Raw genomic sequence first — 22,001 nt, 5'->3', positions numbered from 1 at the left:
AGCTCTGCTGTAGGATGAGGCAGATTTGTAAGGATTTTGCTGGGCCAACAGCAGAGCTCACTGAAAACAGCTTCAGCTAAGTGGCTAAGATATAGGGGTGGGGATTCTTTCCACCATTTCATGGTATTAGAATGGGGGATGCACTTTAATGCTTCTCGGGGCAGGCAGTACTATAGTTGAAAACAAATGGTAAGTGGGGCTCTGTAATTATGATCCCTGGGGCAGATCTTCAGCAGCCTCAGGCTGGCAGCTTGGGTGTGGGGAAAGTTGCTGGCTGTGAGTCTGGAGACTTGGTTTCTCCTCTAGCTGTTTCCTCCCCAGATTGGGCAGCTGGTCTTACTGGACAATGCCAGTCCTTCCTGGCTGTCCCTTCCTCAGCTAGGTCAATGCCCATATCCAGCAATGATGTCTTCTTCTATTCATGATCCATGTCCAGGTTCATCAGGCCAGAATCGTGACATAGGTGACCTGTTTAAGCTAGGGGAAGAAACATAGTAGGTTATCATAATAACTTTTGTTAGGTTAAATGTGGGGGATAAATAGCAATTCAGTTTTCTTTCAGTGCTGGAGTTTCCCCCCAATATTACTGCCATTCAGTATGCTTATGCTAAAAAAATGATAGAAAGTTAAAGGGACTTCCAACAGCACATAACAATCCTTTGGGTAAGCTAAAGAAAATGAGTTATTACTAAAATAATATACGCAAAGCACTTTTAGCTCTCTAAAGTGCTATATAAATGCTAAGCGTTATAGCGAAAATGTTATCTAGTAGACACCAGAGAGACGAACATGGTAAATGACTCCCAGTTATCCTGCTGAAATGAACTAAAATGCCATACTTTTTCACCAGGCTTCCAAATATACCTGCTTGTGTTTCCTTTGTTCCCAATTACACCTTTCTAGCTGTTTCCTTAAACAAATATTTATCCAATAGCTAGGTTGTTCCATGAATCAGGCCATTTCTGCATTTGGTTGAATAATCTGTGTTTTCTAACTCATTGCTTAAGTTCATAGCTGTGTAAAAAAACACCAGAGCTCTAAACATTAATAATTGAATTAATGTGTTGTAAGTTACACAAATAACTCCTAATACATAGATCATGAGGGGAGCAAATGTGTGGATATTGGGGCAGTGGTTGAACGGGGAAAAGAAAAGGCTGCTTGTATTCTGAAAGTGATCCAAAGCGAAGAAATCCTGCACATGAATCTTCATTATGGTGCAGGACAAAGGAAGCCAATAAAAGGCAGGACTAAAGTTGAGAAGATGATACTTGTGCAACATTTGACTATCCTGGGTGTATACACACACACACACACACACACACACACACACAGGCATTTTGAGACTTAAATCTTTTTCACTGTAGATCTCACTAAAGAAATTTCTAGCTGCTTCAGGCTTGTGATTTTGATAGACGTTCCTCTGTAATTTGATACCAATAACATGAACTAGACTGGTTGCATAGGATTCTTGTGAGTTCCTAAAATCCTTTAATCCTGTCATATAGATGATGAGCAAAGGCTTATCCTCTGTGAGAAAATAGTGTCTCCAAATATGTCATGAGGCATTCCTATGTTGCTTTTTAAAGTCGATTCTGTCCCTTTAATTAATTAAACTGCCCAGGGATCAATTTTGTTAAAGGGTGGTCTACAGATCTTTTAATTAACAAATACAATGAAGACTTGTTTGCTAGTTCCAGCCACTAGATCACAAGAACACAATGCTTTTAAGCTACTGGCCAGATTTCCCTTTTCAGTGGTTTCAATTATTCTTTGAAAAATGCTGAAATACTGATTTTGTGGCAGCCGGACATTCCCTATTTTTCCCTTTCATCTTCCTAGTATTGTTATTAATGTCACCAAATTTGCAAGTACTTTTCAATTACTTTTAAAAAGGTAGGATTTTAAGGAGGAGAGACCATGAGATTCAGCTTTGGTAAGGAATATAAGAACTTTTTTTAAAAAAAGTAATGTGTCTTTTGTGGCAAATATCCCCTTTTGGGGCAAGGTGTTCAAGAAGATGATGACAGCCTAGTTTCAAGCAAGCTCGAAAGAAACTGATTATCTGGTCACATTTCAGTCCTGTTCCAGGTCTCGTCATGGCACTGAAACTGCTTTGGTTGCCTGGCTTGGTTACATTTGTTGGGAGAGAAATGGGGACAATGTCACTCTGCTCATTCTCCTTGACCTCCCTGTGGCTTTTAAAACATTTGGCCATGATATCCTTGTAGAGAGCTCTCCAGAGTGGGGTTGGGAAACACTGCATTATAGTGGAGCCATTTTGAGAAAGTAGCTATGGCACCATGGGAGTTCTGTGGCATCCTGCAGGGTTACATCTTGGCCCCCTCCCCATGCTATTTAATACCTTTTGAAGCTGCTGTGAGATGTCTTCAGGAGATTTGGAGAAAGGTGCCATCAACTTGCAGGTGATGCATAGCTCCATCTCTCCGTTCCATCTGAATCAGACGATGCGGTTCAAGTGTTAGAGCAGTGTTTGGAAGCAGTAATGGATTGTATGTAGGCCAATAAATTGAAGTTGAATCCTGGTAAGACAGAGGTGCTAACCGGGTTCCGAGTCGTGTCGAAAAGGTGGGGTGGCGGCCTGTTCTGGATGGGGTTGCAGTTCTGTAACTTGTGGATACTCCTGGATCCAACCTTGGCACTGAAGTGGCCAGGACTGCCTCTTTCCAGCTGTGACCCCTTTTGGACAGAAATGACTTGGCCGCTGTACTCTATGTTCCGGTAACTTCCAGATTGGATTACTGCAGCACACTCTTTGTGGGGTGCTCTTAAAGACACACTGGCAATTTCAACTGGTCCAAAGCGCAGCAGTCAGATTATTGGCTTGGGTTCTCATTTAGATTAACTCCTGTTCTAAAATAGCTGTACTGATTGCCAGTTCACTTGTAGGCCCAAGGCAAGGTGCTTACATTAGTGTCCAAATCCCTAAATGACTCAGGTCCCAAATATCTGAAAGAGAAGCTCCTTTCCTACAGAGTGCCTTGGGTGTTAAGATCAGCAGAGGAGGCCCTCTTGTTAGTTGCATCGCCACCCTTGGGTGTGGTGGCCTGGAGGTGGGGACACAATTCCCTAAACTGTGGAATTCCCTCCCCACAGAACTGCACCCGGCACCTTCACTGTATTGCTTTTATCATATGCTGAAGACACACCTCTTTTACCTGGCCTTTGAAGCCTGAGCTACTTATTTTTAGGACCCACCATAAATTGCTTTAGCTGATTTTAATATTGCATTTTTATATTTTTGTAACACACCTCTGGACCATATGGTGAAGGGTAGGTATGAAATCCTGTACATAAATAGTTTCACATATGTTGGCTAGAAACTAATTGCTGTAGGAGGTCATGAAAGCTTCGATCCTTAGGAGTGTACACCAGATTAAACTTCATTCTACCCAGAATTAAGCTGGCATATGGATATAACAAGAAGCCACGCTTGAAGCAAGCTGAGATTCTTAAGCCAACTTAGAACCATGGTTTCATATTCTGGTTTGTTGGCTGGGGTGGCTTTGGATGTGTAAACAAAATCAATGTTAAACAAACCATGTATGGCTTTGTATTACCTCCAAACCATGCCATTGCCTTACGGAGGTGGATGTTTGCTAGTGGTCTATGGGACTTCCAAGTGCCCTCTAGTACTTTTTATTTATTGTAGACCATTTTAATCACACAGTTAATTGCCAGTGTAAGATGTTGGCACTATGCAGTATATTTATAGGTAGCTGTGCATCCATATAGACACCCACATAAGTCTGCCTCTCTGAAAATTTCAGAATTAATCTTGTTTATAGCATAAACAAACAGCAAGTACAAGCTTGTGGGATATCTTCAGGAGAATAAAAGGCTAAGGAATAAACCCTACACAAATCCAGAGTGGAGTCCTCAGATGGTTGGATGGCGTCTTGTATGCCTCCTTCTAGCAACTCTTGCAGCCAAGCTGGTGCCAAACATACTGCTCTACTTTTCTTTGGACCACATCAGCGAGACCAAGAAGAAGGTCTTGTTGTCTGGGCAGCCCAGGATCTCCATACACACTGCCCAGGCTTGCACCCTGGGGATGTCACTTTGGTGCTGCTAATGCAGTGGTTTGGCTTCACCCTTGGAGGTGCACTCCATTGTCTCTCAAGTCAGATGGGTGCCAACAACAAGATCCTAAGCATGCTGATTCAAAATGAGTTCTGCTGTGTTTAGGGTACAGCTTTCCTATAATTCCCAATCTCTACTAAAATCCAGTCATGATAAAAATCAGGTCAAAATGTAGGCAAAGTCAGTGTCTGATTATCAGTCTTTTAGTACATGAACAGTGTACAACTTCTCCATTGAGTTATTGGCCTGAGGATGTTTGTCCTGTTTAGGGTTCTAAGTACCAAATATTCAAAAATCAAAAGGCAGTCTGAACTTAATTTATCTAAGGCATTTATATTGTGCTTCCCCCCATCCAGAGTATTTTTATTGAAACTTTTTAAAGATAGGTAGGCTATATAACATATTCATGAACTTTTTGTCACATCAAAGGAAAGTACTGGGGAAGCATATATTTTTCTTCCTGAAAATGGGTGTGGTGGGGGGAGGGGAAGAAAGTAAATATGAATAGAAGCACGGGTTCAATCAGTTTCTGCAAATTTATGTTAATTTTTTTTCAGGCAGGCCTCACAAATTACAGTATAGTTACAACAATAAGCACCAGTTTCTAAAAATTACAATAAATGGGAAAGAAAGAACAAGTTATAATTGCTTATCCTCTCGCCTCAGGACAATATGGTCCCTCAAAAGCCCCTGTGGTGGCAGTTAGGTTAGGGAGGGACCATCTCATAATCAGATCTTGGAAGGCTACAATCTTCCTATCTTTCATAGTGAAATATAATATGAGGTCTCCTTAGTCAGCTTGCAGTCTACAGAACTCCTTTTCTGTGACTTGCCATCCTGGCTGGCTGTTGCAGCCTGAAGATTAGTGGCACCCAGTGGTTTGAAGGCAGCTGATGCAATTATTTACTAGATGCCAGAGCCAACAAATTAGCTGCCTGCATTAGTTCAGGACAATATGTGAAATCCAGCCCTGCCTCTAAGTCCTTGTTGCCTGCCGAGGGTTGCCAAGTCACAATGCTACAGGGACAGCTTAAGCTACGACTGGCAGGATTTCCTTTCTGTGCAGCTCTTTAAAAAAAATTGTGCCAACCCTGTCAGTGAGTAGTTCCCAATGATCTATTTGTTGAGCATTTGTCCTGATTTCTTTGCAAGGAGTTAGACAAAGTTGACTCTTTAATGAGCGTTCATTATGATTTGTTTGTTGGGAGGTTAGGTGACATTGCATCAAAGCAAGTGTGGTCCTACACTTTCCAGTTTATCTTCCTTACCACAAAAAAATAATAATAAAAAAAAATCAGTGTTTTGGAGAAAGCTGGTTTGATGCGCAAAACCTCCCAGTCAGCTATAATTGTACAACCCGAATTCTCTGGTATGTGACTGAATCCCACCAGGAAAAAGCAACAGCCTGAAAGTGACGAATGTCTCAGTTCCAGGCAAGTAGCACTGTGTTCACCTTGCTCCTGGCCCACATTCCTCAACTCTCCAGATCTCTCTTCTTGGGCCACTTCATTTCTATTATTAGTTCACACACAGCCCTTCTTGTAAATTCATAGAGTAGTGGGCTATCAATGGCTACTAGCCTTGATGGCTGTGCTCTACCTCCACAGATGGAGGCAGCAATACTTCCAAATTCCAGTTGCTGGAAACTACAGAAGGGGAGAGGCTCTTGTGCTCATGTTCTGCTTTGCTGATTTCCTAAAGGCACCTGTGAGAACAGGATGCTGGACTAGATTGGCTACCCAGCAGGATGTTCTTATGCCCCATAGGCCCTATGTACATTTTTGACCCCAGTGCCCTCCTTTTTCCTTGGCTCCGTTTTTCCTCATCCCCTTGTCTTCTCTACCAATTGTTTCCTTGGGCACCTTGTTTTGTGCCCGCTAACTATTTTGACCACTTCCTTTAGCCGCAATTGCACCCCAGTCCTCTCCATCATAGCCCACACCCCCTCCAGATTTTAAACACACCACAAGCTCATTCTGACATTGTTTCAGCCGTGTAAGTTGAGAAGTCATTCCCTTTTAAGCTGCTTCTCCTGTGAGACCAAGATGTCTTTGTGTTCATCTTGCCAGGACTTCACCTCTCTTTCTTTCTCTCCTCTCCAAGTCTCAGAAATGTGGCATTCCAAAATAAATAACAGAACAGCCATATTGGGAAAATATGAAAAGAATGGACGATGTTCTCTTGAACCTATACTGTATGTTGCTCAATATTCTTTCCAAAGCAACGTAGTCAAGTTGTGGCCTCTCTGAGAATATTAATATTAGTCAGTATGACAAGACTCTTGCACTTAAAAGGCATCACTTGTTCCCCCTGCAAGGGGGTCTCTTACTGCTCAAGATTCAAATTTCTTGTAACTTTTTGATGTGATGCATTTTTTTGTTTGAAACCACAGGTGTTCTGAGCAAAGCAATCTATATGGGTAGACACCATTCAATAAAACAGAGACTATTTAGTGATGCAGTGAGGATTAATATTTTGGGGCAAAGTTTTGAGGAAGGTATGATGCTTAATCATAGTCAATTTAGTCATTGACTACCTCAATGTATAAAGTTTGTATAAAGATTGTATAAAGTTTTTGGTGACAAATGTTGCAGAAAGTAGGGACATTTGCCTTGTGGAAAAGAAGAGTAAGGGGTGGCCTGCAATGATAAAGTAAAGAGGAGCAACAGTTATTTGTTTATTGAGGGTGGAAGGTATTGAATTTAAGTTGGCTTATAGCAAAAAATCTACTCTAGGAATAGCAGGGCACTAGTACAAGATTCCTGAAGGGAGGCCGCAAAGTCTTTGGAGAGATTTTTTAAAGGGAAAACTGGGCAAACCAGTCCTCCAGAAAGCAGTTAGATCTAGCTAATCTTCCTCCCAAAACAAATTCAGTCTTGTGAATTCTGTACAGCTGTGTGGCTGTGAGCAGATGGGAGAAGAAGAGCACTTGATTCATTGGCCAAAGCAAGGGGATGAGTCTTTGAGCACAGCACACTGCAGAAAACCCATCTACAGTAATTGCCTATGCACTATGCAGTTTGCAAGTTTCTTTCCTTCCCATTGATGAAATTGAAGACGAGGGTTATCACAAATAGCTAATTCACAATTGCTGATTTCAAGCAATGCAGTAGCACAACATTATTGTATGTTGTGTTTTTCCTGAATGTTCAGTTTGTCCTCATATTGATCTACTTGGCCCATCTGTGGGTAGGAGATAGGGAAGGGAAATGAGTAAGTTGGGGATTTCTACAATATATGTATGTTTGTGTGAGCATTTGCGTAAAGGAGAGTGAAGAGGAGGAATTAAATTGCCTAATAAGTGAGGAAAGAAAGGTATGGTGGGCAGGTCCCTTCAGGGGTGACACCCAACTCCCTTTTCTTGACCTTCCAAGGCACCAGTAAAACTTGCAGCAGGTTTGTTGTGTATGCATGCTAGACAGAGCCCCCTTTAGCCCTTGCTGTGCCCACTGTTGTGAAGCTCACAGCATGTACATGTGGAGTTGCCGATCAAGATGAATTAGGAAAACCTTGAAGCAGCATATTTGATAGGTTGAAAGACTGCATTTCCCTGTTGCAAGATGTCTGTATTACCCTTCATTAACACTTAATTTAAAAATGCCTAATTAGATCACTCCTTGCTGTAACAAGTGCAATACACTAAAACGTATCCAAACTGCCAATTAACCAATCTCTGAGTTGGCGGGAGGGAACATTGAGAGAGGGAGTGACAGAAAGGTGAGGAAGGGAGGTTTTGTTTCCTAACCTTAACGGAAGTTCAGACCTGCTCCCTTGCTGTGAAGGTTTAATGGTAGGGCATAACTGTAACTCCTGCCCCTACATCGTATGATGTTTTGAAGATGTAGCACATTAAAAGCTTTAAATCAGGACTGGTGGCTTGCACGTAAAAGGCCTCTCCAAGTAACAATGTGGTGTTAGCCTAGTAAGGGTGAACCCCGAGGCTGTAATTAAAGCCCTGCAAAGCCAGAGGGTTTGCTGCCCGCCAGTGAAGATTTCTACAGCATGCGCAGCACAAGCCAGGGGCGAGTCAAGTCTTTGCCTGACACCTTTTCCTCCACTCTTCTTGGTCTTTTGCAGTTGGAGGAGGACAGGCATTCTCAGCACTCCCTCCCGAGGTACAGCCCCCTCAGAAGACTGGCGTCCTCCGTTTTCTCCTCCTCAACCCTGGAGACAGAACAGTACCCTCACCTTGGCGGCACTTTCATACAGCGCAGCCGTTCGGCGGAGAGCAGCCCCGTGCGCATGCCCCACCGCAGGCACATGCCCCTCACAGCAGGAAACCACAGACTCATGCCTTCTGTCCTCCGCATTTCCAGATCCCAGCTCCAGCAGGTGTGGGCCCGCTTCACACACAAAACATAGCCTGTACCGGGGGAAGCAGCAGCCTTTGTAATGCAATAATAGAGCCCACCTGCCCAGTGTGTCACCATTTAATGCAATACTGAATCCCAGACAACTTTGGCCTCAAAGGTACTGTAAACTTCCAAGTCCCCTGCGAGAGAGAAAAAACACAGAGACTCAGAACACCCACCTCTCTCATTCTCCAGCTTGCTGGGCCCGAGGCTGCGTCACGACTCAAGATGAGAATACAAATAGTATGGACATGTAACGCATTAAGAGGTTTACATCAGGGCTCTGTGGCGGTGGCCTCCAGCAGTGGGGTGACGAGCGTAGGGCTGTCTCAGCAAACAGACAGGAGACAGGGGAGGGGCACTGCAGGTATCAGAGAGAGCTGTCTTCCCAGTCAGATAAAATCTCTACCAAATTCTTGATCTGTGATTTGTGCTTCCCCTCAGACTTCACTCAGCCCTTGATTCAGGTGAACACGCATGAGAAGTTTGGGTCAAGAGCTCAGGAGCTGAGAGGGATGTACGCTGACATATTTGCAAATCACCCTGACAGCCAAAATCATAGTACTTTTATTGCAGCTTGTGTGAAGCATACAGACTGCAGCCCTTGCACCCCTGTGGTTTTGTCTTCACTCTGTGACTATTTTTGTCACTTAACTCTGCGTAGATCCGCCTGCACTTATTCTTTTCCAACTCTATCTGCCAGGCATGACAGTATAGCAACAATTTTTATCTTAACCCATCTATTGATTGCTATAAAGGCTTCCTGGCTTCAGAAACAAGGAGGCTAGCTTCTTGCCTCTGGCCTGGCTTTGTGCATTTCTGAGGAGAAACAGATTTTAAGCTAGTGTATAAGAAGGAACTGACCAACTTAAACCGATTCTAATTGTTTTTAACTTGGAAAGTGACAAAAATACTCATTTTTATTTCAATCATCCAGCTTCTCTTGGTGGAGAAGACAAAGTCTCATCAGCCAAAATCTATTCGGGCAGTATGAAAAAGCAAGATTTTGGTTGCAAGAGCCACCCCTTGCTTTTAGCTGGTTAGGTTAGATTATTGAGAGCCAGAGAAGAGGTGTCTTTAAATCTCAAATGTGACTTAAAATTGTCAGTTAGCCTCCAACCACCCTGCCTACCCCACTGCAAGGTGTGAACCTCTTTGATGTGCACAGTTAGACTTGATAAAATCTCCCTCTGTCCTAAGCTAAAGTTTTGTTTAGTATTAACTGGATATAATCCTGACCTAAACTGGGATACCATGAACCAGCTTGATCCAGGTCTCTTGAACAGTGTAGGAGCTGAGTGATCCTGAGGTGCTTAGAGCAGATTCACCGAAGAACAAAACATAAGACTTAAAGAAACTTGGTCCAAGGTTGAAGAACCAGAATACTGAAGGTTCTGGTGCAGTAGTTGGTTTTGTGCTATAGAGCTTTCTGGGGCTTAATAGCATGGTTTTTTATTATTATGGGGGTGTTTTTAAGATAATTAAGGCTTGCCCCACAGAGATGCCAGCTTGGAATGGTCAACACACTGGAATTGGGCCTCCAAATCCCAACTGGCTTAAACATCTTTTTTAAAAAAAAAAAAACCAACATTTATTTGTTTATCGCTGTGCTTTTTGCTGTGCTCTCCTACTCATCAAAAGAGCAGATTCTGCAAAACTGTCCAGTGTGATGGAACTCTCATCTAGAGTAAAAAAACAACAACAGGAGGCTCAATAGTTTGCCTCTATAGCCTCCCTGGGTTTTAATTGCGGCACAGGAGCCTTTCATGTTCCTTGACCCTAAGGGAATGGACTAAGTGCTTTTGTCAAAGTAACTCAAATGCAAGCTAACCAGGGTCATGATTTTAAGCAAAGGCCAAGTGAAGGGGGTAGCAGATACGAGATTTTCATCTAGGTTCAAAGGTCTGCTCTTCAGTATAGTGATAATTCAGCTGCAAATGAGTGGTGCATTCTAAAAGCATTTCTTGCGATTGATAGCAAAGCTTATCAATATGTGAGTTTTCTTTTCAAAGCAGAAAGATTTGTGCTTTTTGACACACTTCCTGCACAGCCCCTTTTAACCGTTTAGAACTTGATAATGGTATACCCTTTCAGCTAGAGACTTGGCTGCAGTCTTCCCAGCAGCATTCCTTCCTGCCATTTTCTGCAGTGGTGCTCGCCATAAGTGGTGATGTCAGACTAAACAAAAATAATGGGACTGTTTTCAAGTTGATTATTTATAGTGTGTGTGTTTTTAAGGGGGGGGAAAGTCCCAGGAGAAAACCGCTGAATCTTTCAGATGTACAGGAGCATTTCTGGGCCACCAGACAAATTCCAAACTACATACCTCTCTCAGATTTTAGAATGGGAAAAAACCAAACAACAAAAACTTAGGAAATGATAAGAGATTCAGAGCAGTACATATATCAGACACACTCACATTCTCAAACACTCCGTTTTCTAAGAGAAGAAAGTCTAAACTTAAGGCTGCCTCCGTATCATTTATATGCATAGCCAAGTACTGGTCTTAACTTGAGATAAATTCTTCTGTTAATTTTACTTTCTCGCCAGCAGAATTTTCTTTGGTTTCCTCCAGATTTTATCTTAATTCCGCACAACAGTTCTCTCTGCTTTCAAAATATCATTAGGTATGTTTGCGTGTGTTTTTAGCCATGCCATTCCTACTTGGTTTTATTTTTTGAAGCATTTCTTGCCATTCTAAGGGGTTAGATAAGAGCCTATGGAACAGAATAATACGAGTTTTTGATCCTCCAGTTTTGAGAATTTAGTATCCCTTTGAGTCAGGGGGGTCATTTTCAACTTGATATGTTTGTGTGTGTGCACACATGGAAATTATAGACCTTGCATTTCTAAGGCTGCAGTCCTATGCACACTACCTTTACAAGAAAACACATTAAACTTGCTTCTAAGTAAACACAGAGTCATGTTCCAATGCTCCTAATCTCTCATCAGAAATGGCATTCTGTACAGTGGCAATGAAATTTATGTTTTGAGGAAGCTAGTTAATGGAAAGCTTCCTGTGCTCATATTTTTAGTACAACATTTTCTCTTCAAGCTGATCCTGCAGGAGAAACCCAGCTCTAGTGATCACAGTTTTGCTTATACAGCATGCATTGCATCAAAACCTGAGCTGCAAAATAATAGCTTCTTCCTGCCAAGCAGCTTGAAGTTCAAAATACCTCACTGACACAAACTTGATTTGCAATTAATGGGCTTTGCACCAGCAATGTTTCACCAACAGAGTAATGTGTTGAGGACCAGAGACTTGGTGAGTGTTCAGTTTTGTTTCAAAGGTCTCTAGATTATGAGAATATACAGGGCAAAGCTTTTTGGATTGTTTTTGCTCTGTGCTTCATAAAGACCACAATCTTTCCATCCACACAGATCAGTGGGCACTATTGGATTGTTTATTTCTCAAAAACTGCAAAGAGCAATAAACACAGGAGTTGCTCATAAAACTTGAGTTATGTTTTGCGTGAAAGTTTCATTTGAGAGGGAGTCTGTTTTGACTTGATACAATAAATTACCACACTACCTTCTTGGTTTTCTTGTCCCTCAGCTCCTTACTCAGTCCCTTGCCCCTCTGTTGTCTTCCCTATAACAACAATTCCATTTGCCAGAAGGCCTTTTACAAGGTTTTCCCCCTAGCACACTATTTTACCTCATTTTCCTGCAGTCTCTGCCCTTCCATCTGCTTCTCAATACCATATGTTTCATTATTGCTGCCCCATCCTCCAACTACCCTGTCTCTAGCGGCCTTTGCACTCAGTTTATCAGTCCTGTTTGCCTCTTTGTCCCCTTCCTCTCAGTAGCACACAAATCCAGTTTCTTGTTGGCATTCCCTTAGTTTCTATTCCCAGGCAAACCTTTGGTTTCTTTCAGAGCAGTGGCTCTGATAGTCAACATACTTTGAATGGCACTTTCCTCTTACAAATTGGAATGTTTGTGAACATTCCATGACTCTGCAGCAACTCAGCCTATGGTTTGGGAATGGCTTGCAAGACAACAGGCAGGCAGTTCCTCCATATGATGTATATATGATGAAATATTAGCTTTTTATGGCATCTTTCATCCCAAATGTTCTGAAGTGCTTTACAAAAACATGTACACACTTGTATATATATGCATAGTATTTATTTATTTATATATTTAACATAGCTACTCCATAATAATAATAATGATAATAAAATCCTTGTTCTACTGTTGAAATTCCTCCACCTCTAACGGAAGGAAAGGACAATTTGATTCAACAGTCCCAATGCTGCTATATTCCAGTTTGTGATAAGCTGTGTAATGAGAGTGAATTTGATGCTCTAGAGAAGATGTAAGAAAGAAGAATGCAATTGGAGTGTATGCAGGACCTGGGGATGCTATTCCGGCTGGACGAGAGAGAAAAAGCATCCAGGGTTCATTAATATCCAAAGAAGGTTGGGATCTCTGTTTTATGTGTGTGTTAAACTACACCATAGATCCGTTACTGTGAATCCAGTATCAAAGATTCTGTGAAATATCTTTCCTTTTTGCTCCTTTGACATGAAATAGTCTGAGCTTCCGAATGATGTATGTTTTTGTGCAGGTGTCTGAAGTAGGCACTACAGTCTGTGCTGCTTCATTCCTCTCTCATGAGTTTTGATGGTGCTTCCTCCATGTGCCATTCTTGCTTGTTCAACACATTAGTGTGTGAATAATATTTGAATAAGGTGGTTTCAGGGCGAGAGGACAGAATTGCTAATGTTCATTCATATGGGTTGGTTGTGAACAGAGACACCAGGTTGCCCCAAGGCGGAGGGGGCCGGGTGTGCGATGCATGTGTGATGTGTGATGCTTCCATGTTTTGTTGCAGCAAAATTCGTACTTCACCAATGTAGTAAGTTTTCTGCATCCCCCGCAACCCCACCATCCCAGTTTTTGGATAGATAACACACTGAGCAATGTCCCCTATTCTAAGTCAGGCTTCCTCACCAACCCATGAGTAATGTTACTTGTGAATAGGCTTGCCAACCTGCCATTGGGCTGACTTGTGCTTTTACACACAGGGAGATTTTACTGGCAAGTAAGTGGCCCAGCTTTTCGTCATTTCAAGCAGCAGATTAGCACATATACCTACGAATAAACCTGGCACCCCAGCCTGCTGCTTGAAGCGACATGCTTTTGTGCCTCAGTCCATATCTTGCCCACCATTGTTTCTCTCCTGATCTTTGTGGTTATGCAACAGGAGTGCTCTGGTGCAGTTTCCCTGTGCTTGAGAACAGGGGTGGTTTCCCTTTCCTCTTCCTCTCCAAATTGGCTACCTTCTGTTTAACCAGCTCCTTCTTTATGATGTGAGCTGCAGGTGGACACAGGCAGGTTATGGAAATGAAGGCCATATTAAAAACCAAATAGTGTGTTCCCCTTTCTCATATTTGCCCCATTGCTATTGTTGTTTTAACTACTGGATCTTTTGTGTTGTTTTTTTTTACTGGACGTGAATGCACTGTGTCCAGGGCCCACAAACAGCAGTTGTCATCCTGATATGTCTTACAATGGCATGTGGCAAGCTTTTTCGGTGCTGGGAAGGCAGTGTCTTAGTATGCAAGCACTGTTTTTGAATTTAGTATTGCAAAGAAAGTAGTTCAGTAAGATAGATGAAAAATCACTTTGTCAGTTTTCCTGAAGCAGCAAAGTGGTACCATATGTGTAGTCCGTAGATCACAATCACCATCCCTCTGTCCCACTTCTCCTTACTATAAAAGACACACTACCAACAAAATCCACCCCCGTCACCCAACCCTAGAGCTGTGCTAATGACGAAGGGGCTGCTGGGATGTTCACATTTTCTTAGCAGGCAATGTAGAGTGCTGTCTGCTGGCTCTGCCCCTGTGTGCCAGGGGTTAGGCACCTGTGCAGCTGTTGATGCTACCATCATATTCCAGTGCTGGAAGAAGGGCACAAATTGTATACTTCCACTGGGGTTGGAACCCTCAAGCCTGGTCCTCTGAGCTGCTGAGGTTGCAGTGCAGCTTCTCATCTGATTTAGCATTGGGTCAAATGGACTAGACTTTTGACGACCTAGGCCATCATAGTTTTGTCCCTGCATTATCTTGCACCACTTGCACCCTATGCCCTTTCAGCTATCTTTCTGTACAAGAGCGCTTGGTTGAAGCTGCGTGGCACTGTGAATTGTGATTTATTGGGTGTTGTCTTTCCCCACAACAGTATGAATCTGGTAGGGTGTGTGTTTTGTGTAATGTTGCCTAGTAAGGTAAGCAATCGGTCAATTGTTCTAGCTCCTTTCCTTGTTAGACTCTTACCTTGTTAGACTCTTACCATTTAATCACTTTCTGGGTCACTATAACATTTAGATCTGCATCAGCAGTTCCACGAAACAGCACAAAGATGACATTTTTAGGAAATGTTTCTAATTCTCCATTTGATGTATTGAAAGTCCTTCTTTGTACTACTCAAACCATTGAGAAAATGATCTTCTATTGAATGTACTTTTTTTAAAACAAGCTGCTAAACCATGTAACCTGGGGGTTGAGAGTTGACCTCCATTTTGCATTCACCTTGCATGCAACTTAACATTCGGATACAAACTTGCGCTTCGGAATTTTTTCCCCATTTTTTATGACGTGATGTGTTTTTCTGTTGGGTCCTGTCACCTCAGTGCACCTGGCTTAATTATATCTTTCTTTATAAGAAATCACAGAGCTTCCTTATCAACACATCATTGCAAGTGCAGACAGGTGATCTGCCAACATGAAATGTACCCACATTGCAAAAGCTGCTCCATGTTACCAATGGAATAAGAAGGATGCTCACGGGACACTTACTTGCCCCTTCCCTTTGGTCCTTCCTGAGAAAGGCAAGGTCAAGGTCACCTTCAGCATTCTCAATGCACCGGGGAGAAATTAGTATTTCCCAGATGATTTTTCTGTGTCCTCTTATTTGTTAGGGAAAGACAAGAACAATTGTTAGTGAAATTTTCTCCCTTCCATATCTGCTTTACTGTCCTCCCCACCAATAAAATAGAGCAACAAATGATCCAATAAGGGCAAACCCAGCTGGGCTTAGTTTCAGCACTTCTGATCCATGCAATCCACATTGTAGCCTTTGCTAGTGCTCCATTGGGCTATATAACGTCAAAGGGATAGCCAGCATGGGCTTGTGTAATCTGCAGAGCAGTGGGTGTCTTCAGCAGGGAGTAATGGGAAAGTAGGCGCCTTCTGGTGGCTTCACATCCTGCTTTCTTGGTTTTGCAGCACTTGCAGTGCTGAACCAGGACAGGGAGGCACCATCTAGACCTGCCCTCGGCCTATAAAAGCCAGTGAAGGGTTAACTAGCATCTGATAGCAAAGTATTAGAAAGTCATGCATCTGCTGTAGCACTAAAGTGTAGACTGCTGAGGTTGTGGGAAGGGAATTACTGTCGCTCCACTGTGCAGTTTCTTCTGGAAGACACTGTGCCTTTCATATTTCAAAAGGCAGGAATCGTACAAGGTCCATGGTTCCCAGGAGGTTCCAAACCCAAGTCTCCAAGTCCCATCTAAACATCCTATTCTGCTGGCAAAGGATTATGCTGCTTCCAGGATATGCTAAGGCCCTGACTTAAAAACAAATCTATTCCAGAGAAAGCTGGATTCTTAATTGTTGGTTTGCCAGCTGCATTTCTCAGGGCTAAGGCCTCTTCCAGTTTCAGATGCTTGTTTTCTGTTTCTCAGGCCTTCCAGCTTCCAGATGCGCAGTTATAATAATTAATAATAAAAATCCTCAGGGACCAGCATATCCTTGCTTTGCCTTATCTCCTAAAACTGCAGGCTTGCTGCTACTGTTCAGTTGGTAGTGAGATTTTAATATAAGGATGCAGAGTTGGATTTATTTTGTTTCTGTTCTGTTTATGCAACGTGGACACCCAAGTTTAGTCAGATGTGAGTGCCGTTAAATTCACTTTGGCTCACTCCCAAGTCAGTGTGCAATAGAATTGCGCTCTTCATCACTTTAAAGGGCCAGACACACAAAGGAGCTGATCTCTTGAGCAACATTTGAGAGATCAGCAACAGGCTGTGGGATCGTGCTCTTCGTCCTTAGAGGAAAATCCCCAGCACGGGAGTTTATGTCAGTGTATACCCTAAACAGAATTAAGTCAGAATGGGGGAAATCACTCTGAAAAGAGAGTGTGTGATCCTACAGCCAACTGTGTTACCTTTGCCTCTTGTCTTAGAGCACAGGTGCATCCTGAATTGTTTTTCCAAAACGTTAGTTTGGATATCTTGAGCATTTTATTTTGTGTTTGTTTTTTTTTTGCACGGGCAGCTGATTCTTAATGTTTAGAAAGCCCCTTGAAAACCTCAGGTACTAGATTGTCTTGGAGTCACTGCAGAAGGACATAAATATATTAAGCAGGAGCACTTGCCATGGCATCAGCTGAGGAAGGCATGAAGGCCCTTCTCCCTGGGAGAGTGGCATGTTTTACCTTGAATTGAGGGAGAGCAGGAATTAGCCTGGAAGGACCAAGCTGCCTGAAGGGGTTCAAAAGTTTTGTTTTCCCTGAGCCTTTTTATTCTTTGCGTGTATTCCCCGCAAGATCCTAAGGTAACACTCCCAAATCCCCACCCCACCCTTCACCCTTTTGTACTGCAATAACATTGTATAATATGCTTGCACTATTCTCCCGGGCGCACCAAGCATGCAAGAAGAATAAAAAATATTGACGCTTTTTTCACAATAAAAGCACTGTATTATTTGTGTATATAGAGAGGCTAAAGGCGAGAGAGAATTTTAATTCTGTCTCATGTATAAAAGCATGCACTGAATTACTGGTATGTAGAACACGCTGTAAATGCTGCAGAGTACTGTAAGATCCTACACTTGAAATCACAGTTAACAAGCAACTTCATCTAAAAAAAGGAAAAGAAACAAAAAACTAAACCGAAGCTGTGCAATGGATTTTGTGCCTTTTTTAAATCCATGTATCCAGACAATCGGAAAAAAGCTTGTATACTACCAAAACCTTATTAAAGAATCAAAGGCAGAACTTTGTGATGGTTGTTTTTCTTTGAGTTTCACCTTCATTGGGAAAAAAAATACTTTTGTTGTTCTTATGCAACTTTCAGATCCATATTCAAGAACTCTGCCATTGGGCAGTGCCAGTATATGTGCACTCCCTCCCCCCCCCAATACGTAACCAGGGCAAAGTATTTCCCTTCTGGGATATCCTCTCCTCTTGAGGGAAGACAGAGTTAACCTCTGACTTCAACTGCGGGTAGGAAATCCCTTGCTATGCTTGATGAGTCCTGCTGTCTGGACAGCAGAGTAGAGTTTCTCTGGAGTTCCTTTGGACTCTATATTGTGATTCTATCACACACACACACATCCCACCCTTTCCTTTCCCTTCCAGACCTCCCTAGTGATCCATTGGACAGGGAGGAGCATGGAAAATGGTTCATCTCCCCACCCCAGCTGGGATGTGGTCAACAACTTGATCTTCCTCATAGCACAGATGGAGAAGAAAACAGCTTCCCCACTCCTGTTCTAGGAACCGAGGAGAGTTCTGTGCAGTGGCTGGAAATTTATTCTCTCTGTGTGTTCAGACAGGAGAGCTCCAGTGGTAGCCCCTACTGCACTGTAGAGAAGATTACAGCCATCTCTGAGCATGCCCACATGTTGAGACCAATGGTGGTAGCAAGATTTAGTGTGCCTGCTGCCTCAGGTTGACTGGTGATGTCACTCACTTCAGCTGAGGGCACAACTCATATGGCAAAGTTGACACCATGGGGTATAGTTTCTCCCAAGACACTCATCTGCACCCACACCAACTTCCTTGGAACTATTGGCTCACAAAGTAAAATCCCGTGTTCTGGAGTGGCTTAAAAAATTGGCCAGAGGTTTGACTCATAGGGCTAGACAAATAACAAGCGCTGTGCTATTTGGGGTGGAGTGGAGCAAGAGATCACCCTTGCTGGACAAATGTATTCCCATGAGTGCAAGAGGAACACCACAAGTGCAGCAGAGATTGCTCTCTCTCAGCTGGTCATTCCTTCAGCAGTTCCACTAATCAATCCCCATGCTCATGGTTTCATCTATCTGAGACTCTGGACAGCTGCTGCAACTCAAAATAGACAATTCTGGGCTCGATCAGCAAAACAGCTGACCCCATATAAGCAGCTTAATCTGACTCTAGATAACTGGTGGAGCACCTTTTTCATCCTAGGGGTTTCATTCCCTTGTGAGCAACCTTTCTGCATACTAATGGTGGGTGGACCCAGAGGCAAAAGCAGAGGCGGATTTAGAGGAGCACAACTGTTTTGGTCGCACTTGGGGCGGAGCCTCGGGGGTGCTGTGATTTAGAATGGAGCACAAGAGGCAGGACAGCGGCAGATTTTTTGGCATCACACTGAAATTTGAGACCCCAAGATCCGGCACTGGAAAAAGCGGGAAGAGCGATGGATGTGACTCTTAACTTTGTTACAATGCACCGTATTTTTTGCTCTATAAGACACACTTTTTCTCTCCTAAAAAGTAAGGGGAAATGTGTGTCTTATGGAGCGAATGCAGGTGGGAGGCTCTGCTCAGCGCTCCCTTTAAAGAGCCGCGTGGAGTGTGTGTGTGGCTCTTGGGGGCTTTTCCCCCAGGAAGGAGAAGGGCAGCCTGTCAGTCACGGGCTGCCCTTCTCCCTCCTCAGGGAAAAGCCTGCAAGCGCCGCACACACGCTCCACATGGCTCGTGAAAGGGAGCGCTGAGCAGAGCCTGGGATGCATACAGGCTCTGCTCAGCGCTCCCTTTAAAGAATATTTTTTTCCTTGCATTCCCCCTCTAAAAACTAGGCACGTCTTATGGTCAGGTGCGTCTTATGGAGCGAAAAATACGGTACATCCCAGCTGCAAAAGAGTCATTCTTACAGCTCAAGGCCACATTCCCGCCAGGTAAAAGCACCTAAGCTATTTTAGGGCAAAGCAGGTCCAGGCTTAAACACAGCTGGGAGAAATCCCCGAAGGCTGGATAGAGAGGACTGTCAAACCACATTTGGTTCTTCTTGCTGGAAGAAACGCTTTAAAAATGACTTCAGTGGTCTTGAGGTTAAGGACATAAGAAGAGCCTGCTGGATCAGGCCAATGGCCCATCCAGCCCAGCATCCTGCTTTCACAGTGGCCAACCAGGTGCCTGTGGGAAACCCACAAGCAGGATTCGAGCACAAGGGCATCTCTCCCCTTCCTAAAGTTTGCAGCAACTGGTGTTCAGAAACATGACTGCCTCCAACTGTGGAAGCAGAACGTAACCATCGTAGCTAGTAGCTGTCAATAAATTTGTCTGATACTCTTTTTGGGACATCTAGGTTGGTGGGCATCAATGCCCCTGTGGGAGCGGGTTCCATAGTTTAACTACTTTATTTATTTCATAAGATTTACACACCACTTAATTGTAAGGGGGGGGGGCTTCAAAGCATTGTACGAAAAGATAAAGCAAAGAAGTTATCAAGAAAAAAATTCACAAGCATCTTTTAAAACATAGAAAAAGTTAGAATACTGAAGCAGGTTACAATTCACATCCCCTTTCTATTATTATTATTAAATTAAATTTGTATACCACCTCTACCCACAGATCTCAGGGGTACAACATTAAATCACAGTATAAAAACACAAAATGTGTGATAAAGACAAAAAAACAACCCAATAAACAACAACCCAATCAGCATCTGGGTACGCTTGTGTAAACACAAATGTTTTTTAGCAGGCACCAAAAAGCATACACTGAAGGCACCTGCTTGGTTTCAATAGGTAAGGAGTTCCAAAGTGTAGATGCTGCCACACAATATGATTATGTTCTTACAAATGCAGAACAGGTATTATGTGGCACCTGTAGTAGATCAAAGCGATTGAATGCAGTAAGGCAATCTCATAAGTAAACTGGTCCCAAGCTGTTAAGGGCTTTAGGCACTAATCGTCACACCTTGAACTTGGCCCAGTGGCAAATGAGCAACCAGCGCAGTTCTCTCAGCACAGATGTTCAATGCTGGCAAGGCCTCACTCCTGTCAGCAATCATGTGGCAGCATTCTGCACTAACTGCAGCTTCCGGATCAAGCGCAAGGGAAGCTCCACCCAGAGCACATTGCAGTAACTCAGTCTTGAAATAACCAATGCATGAACTACCATGGCAAGGCTTTCCCGGCCCACAAATGGCCGTAGCTGTCAAACCATTTGCAGCTGATAAAAGGCACTCCTAGCCTCTGAACCTCCAGCGACAGAGCTCTGTTCTGCTCGTTACAGCTGTTGTCATGCTGGGTTTAAAGGTTTTGGCTGCTGTGTTGTATACAGTCTAGGACAGAGATTCCCAAACTTACTGCCCCTCCTTGAAAAAAAATAATTACTCAGCCCCCCCCCAATCTACCTGCCGGCTCAGTCCGATCTACCCCAGGGGCAGGGCTGGTGCCACAGCTCACCTGCCATTGGCCAAATTGTTAGGTTGTGGGTGAACATATCAGACGACACAGCGATTCTTCAAACAGCTCTTGTTTATTCAGAGGCCAGAACAGAACTGAGCTGAAGGGCTCAGTCAGCCTGCTTATATAGAGCTCCAGTACAACGTAACTGTAGCAACTTTCTAAAACTATCCAATCACTGAACGTCACTTTCGATCCTTCATTTGCATAACTATCCACAGTATCCCCCTGCTGGCCCAGGATGATGACTTCAGTACATAACACAAATAGACAGGCAAGCTGCGACCCATTTCCTGGGTTATGCCAAAAAAGTTCACCCAAGCCCGGGAAAACCCTTTGCTTCCAGCACAAACGCTGAATCCAGGGGAGGCATTTCTTTCCCGCAATGGCGCCCAAACTGGTAGTTAGCGTCATTACACAACAGATTAAATATGAATGATTTTTCAAAATTTCCTTCTCTTTCTTTATACTTCCACCGCCCCCTTATTTTTGTTCAACGCCCCCCAATTGCATCCAAGGCTACTACTGCCCCCCTGGATCATTCCAGCTCCCCCCACAGGGGGCGATATTGCCCACTTTGGGAAACACTGGTCTAGGAATGTCTCTTCCCCTGGTTTTGACCACTTTCTCCCACTGGGGTTGCTAATCCCGAAATGAAAAACTATCCTCTGGCTTTCTCTGAGAAGGGGGTGTCATGGTAAGATAACCTCACCCACTCCCCACACTTTAAAAACTGCTCTTGCTCGCTGCTGCCTGGTTAATCCATTGTAGTTTTCCAGCTTTTTGGCACAGCTGCTGCCTCCGTGAGCCATTAGGAGGGACACAAGGGCCTAGAAAAGAACGTGGTGTCATTCTTGACTGTTGGGCCTGCTGTTGGTGTCGTCTGCTCAATCCTCCAGAGCCTGTCTTTGCATGCAGGGAAGTCCCTAACTCGCCAAAGTTTTCAGATCCATCAGTTTACCTTCACCTGGTTTAGCCGGCCTGTCGAAGCTGTTTCTGCGATGTGGCGGCTGTCGCACACTGACAGCTTTTAGGAGCCACAGGTGAGAGCTGAGTGCAGGGTGGGGACCACAAAATAAATAAATAACGGCAGGTAGATTTAGAAGCAGTGCAAAGTAGACACCCATGGC

The 22,001-nt window shown here is 43.5% G+C and overlaps 1 protein-coding gene across 1 annotated transcript in view; it reads left to right on the top strand.

The window, feature by feature from the left end:
* TTBK1 (tau tubulin kinase 1) overlaps positions 1-22,001 on the top strand; it is an 86,882-nt gene that overhangs the window by 59,477 nt on the left and 5,404 nt on the right. The window lies entirely within an intron of this gene.

The sequence above is a fragment of the Podarcis filfolensis genome (assembly GCF_964270895.1).
Source record: "Podarcis filfolensis genome assembly, chromosome: 3".
NCBI classification, from domain to species: Eukaryota; Metazoa; Chordata; class Lepidosauria; order Squamata; family Lacertidae; genus Podarcis; species Podarcis filfolensis.
The sequence above is the reverse complement of the archived record's forward strand: the minus strand, read 5'-3'. Positions and strand labels throughout refer to the sequence as shown.